Genomic DNA, 3,827 nt, shown 5'->3' with positions numbered 1-3,827 from the left:
GCTACTCTTTATTTATGGTTGGATAAGTGGATGTTTGATAGTGACACTGTTTGTTCCAGGTTCCCTTGCCTATTTTCCCTAGCTTTGAACAAAGAAGCTAAAGTTTCTGATGCATGGATTGATGGCTCTTGGTATATTTCCTATAGGCGAACCCTTCACATTTAGGAATTAGATTCTTATAATGAAATTCTTCCTAAATTATCTTCAGTTTTTTTTGTGGAAAATAAACCAGACAAACACATATGGGTTAAGTGGTATATGGGAAAGTTCTAGCTTTTTCTCTTATCTTTCCAATGCTCCAAGAATCATCTCATTTGGAGTTCTGTAGAGAGAGATATGGGTGAATTACCGAGATATGTGTAGTGAAAGTTTGCACCTCAAAATTGCTCTCATTCTTCCATTAAAATTCTCGCTTCATTAAATACTTACAAAAGTACGAGTAAATCAATAACAACCTATCTTAATCACATTAACACCAAATTAAGCATAAAATTAACTAAGATAAGATTGACTCGCCTAAATTAATTAGTTTAAAATAATTTAAATAAAACTTATTAATTTTTATGCATTACCTCAAGAATTAAGCTAAATTACTATTAAAATTAAGCTCAAGTAACTCTACATCATAGAGTTATCAGACTACAAGAATTTGCTTATAGCAAGCAAATAGTATAACAACAAGAGTGACATTAATATAAGAAATTTACAGAATACATGAAGTATAATTTTAAAACAAGACATTAATTAAGTGGAGGTAAAGGATATTTATTCTACATGGAATATTAGTTATGTGTTCTTTAATTACCAATTGGTCAACACAAAAAAAATGTATAGTGTTGCCATAAATTCAGCAGCGTAAAATAACTTAAAAAACCCACATCAAGAGTGTGTTTAGCATTATGTTTAATTGTGGATTAGATTATCTGGAAATGATTGTGAATTATGTTTAATTTCCACTTTATTTGCTTAGCATTATTTCTCGATGGGCTTGTGATTATCTCTTGGAATTGAATAAAAATCCTCTCTTTCCTTTTGATACCCTCATTAATTCTATAGTGTGCTCAAACAGAACACAAATAATATAGTGGTAAGAGTGATGTTAATATAAGAAGTTTGCCGGATATACGATGCAAATTGATGAAAAGAGACATCAAGTGAAAATAAAATATTTGTATTCTACTTCGAATACGAGTTATGTGTGCCTTCATTTCGACTTGGTCTAACACAAAAAAAAAAAAAAAATTCCCACTACATGGATAAATCGAGGAAATGTAACTTGTACGGCTGGATTAATGGAAATTAACATACAAGTAACTTAATCAGTTACAGTTTATTTTAGTAGTAGTCTTGCATTAAATCTTTTCACTTGTAATTGAGCTGATCATATACAGCAGCAGGCAAGCGAGGTTTAGCAAGTGCATGCAATGGTTTTGCTAGGAACAGATTATCTTCCGATTCTGAAAGGTCAATTTTTGCCTCATCAGGCGGCACCTTCCATGCAAAACCTTGGATCAGCCTGGCGAATAGCATTATAGTCATTTCAGATCCAAGAGCAACGCCTATGCACCCGCGCCTTCCTGTACTAAAAGAAATGAACCTCAGTTCCGTCTCTGTCAGGTTAACTTCCATCGAGCCATCCTTAAAATGGCGCTCAGGTTTGAACTTCGATGGCTCGTCCCAAACCTGGGGGTTCCGGCCTAGGCCTACCCGGCTGAGCAGGACGTGACTACCTTTGGGGATGAAGTAGCCAGCAACTATGGCGTCGGCGTTCGAGACATGGGGTGGGTTAAAGGGTGCCATGGGGTGAAGCCGGAAGGCTTCCCTTGCACAAGCTTTTACAAAGTTGAGTTTCGGAATATCAGTCTCCTGAACCAACCTGTCCTTTCCTACCACACCATCTATTTCCTCGATTGCTTTCTGGAGAGTTTCGGGTTGGTTGATCATCTCTGCCATTGCCCATTCTGCTGCATTGGCAGGATTGTCCACTGTTGCAAGCATTAAGTCCTGCATACGAAATAAGGATCATCAACCTTTAGTTAACCTAAAAATATATTATATCGTGTTTGGACAAGTAAGAATCTCACAAAGCATTGGGCTTTGATCTCTTCAACTGAAAGTGCTGGCTTCCCATCTGAATCCTTTGCTAAAATGAAGGCATCAAGCAAGTCTTCAGGCTCCTTCTTCTTCCCTTCTCTCCACTGTTGTACTCTCTCATCGATGATGGGGTCATGGTAGCCATTGACAATTCTCATAGCCTCACTCACAATCTTTTCATGACCCTCCAAATCTAATGGTCTCAGCCAGGGTGCATAATCTGATAGGGCGAAAGAGTAAAGGTGAATGAGCACTGTAAAGATTGATTCGACGTGTTCTTCTTCTTCATGCCCAGGCCCTCCATCTTCTTTGCCTTTGCCAAAGTATCTTTTGTTGAACATCATCCTACTGATGACATTTCCAGTGTATTGCCTAACTGCAAGTCTTAGGTCTATGACAGAGCCATTGGAACTGTCATTTTCAGGGTTGACGCATTGGTTGTAAATGAACCTAACAAGATTATCAGCTTCTTGGGTTCTCTTATGGAGTAACCAGCTTAGTGTTTCTGGTCTCATTATGTTAGAAGTAACCACCCTTCTCATTTTCTTCCATTGATCTCCCCATGGCACCAAGATGGTTGACAAGAAACCGCGAGAAGCCAACTCAGTTGCCATTGTAAGTGGCCTCGATGCGAAAACAGCATCATATTTTTTCAAGAATTCTCGAGCGATTTCAGGTGAAGTGACAGGAATGACATGAATGTTTGCCAGGCGGATACAAGCAATGTCAGTATCGAGTTGTTTCATGAGGCCATGAATCCACCTGAAGGCAGGTTTGTTTTTCCATATTTCAGGAAGGTTTCCAATGACTGGCCAGGGAGTTGGCCCTGGAGGGAGAGGTGCTCGGTTGCTGTAATTCTTTCTAGTAGTGCATTTCAATTTGACAAGGACAAGGGGTGCAAAGAGAAGCACTAGGACAAGTGTTGAATGAAATGAAACAAGTGTGGAGATGGCAAAATCATGGGAGCCCCATGGCAGCTGAGTTTGAAAGGAAATGGTTGAGGAATTATCCATTTGCTAATAATCAAACACTAGTATATTGTCTATCTGTTTTTTTGTCTGCACACAAGGATGATAGGCATAGCTATTTATAGAGACAAAGGTGTGAGAATTTTGGTCATTCATCATTTTTCTATTTGTTTCTTATTTTTGGTATTTGTTTTCTTAATTTGCTTTTGAAACTAACTGAAAAGCAATATAGTATAAACTATACTTTGAACTTAAGATTTAAAGTTCGAACTTCCTTTTTACCTAATTTTATTATAATTTTTAATTACATATAGTTCTTTCATTTACTATAATATAAAAGGATGATTTTTTTTAACCCTTAAGGATAAAGTGTTTTCGAAAATTATTTTCTTTTAATTTTAATTATTTTTAGTCAAGAGAAAAGATTTGTGGATAAAATTGCTCTTAATGAAAACCTTCTCATTTTCAAGCACGTGTTGAAAAAAATTTTGTTACATGTCATATTGAAAAAAAAAAGTTATTGCATACCATGTCTTTTGTTATGATTAGAGGAAATGTAACAAATAAAATAACCCTAAAACTAATATCTAAATTTGGTAATGTTGAATAATATCTGTTTGTTCAAATCCATTTCATCCCAGCAGTAACGTTGATGTTGAATAACTTTTTAATATATTTGGTAAAGATGTTTAACTCTAAGAGTTTATATTCTCATAAAATACAAAGAGACCAAATATGCCATCTTTAAAAAAATATTTTTATTAC

General features: G+C 36.0%; 1 pseudogene; it reads right to left on the bottom strand.

Moving 5' to 3' along the window:
- Window positions 1-1,223: 1,223 nt before the first annotated feature.
- LOC148760594 (phenylalanine N-monooxygenase pseudogene) lies at window positions 1,224-3,107 on the bottom strand (annotated as a pseudogene).
- Between the last annotated feature and the right edge of the window lie 720 nt (window positions 3,108-3,827).

The sequence above is a fragment of the Theobroma cacao genome, chromosome 10 (assembly GCF_053813885.1).
Source record: "Theobroma cacao isolate CCN51 chromosome 10, ASM5381388v1, whole genome shotgun sequence".
Taxonomy (NCBI): domain Eukaryota; kingdom Viridiplantae; phylum Streptophyta; class Magnoliopsida; order Malvales; family Malvaceae; genus Theobroma; species Theobroma cacao.
Note: the sequence above shows the minus strand (reverse complement) of the source record. Positions and strands in the feature narration are given on the sequence as shown.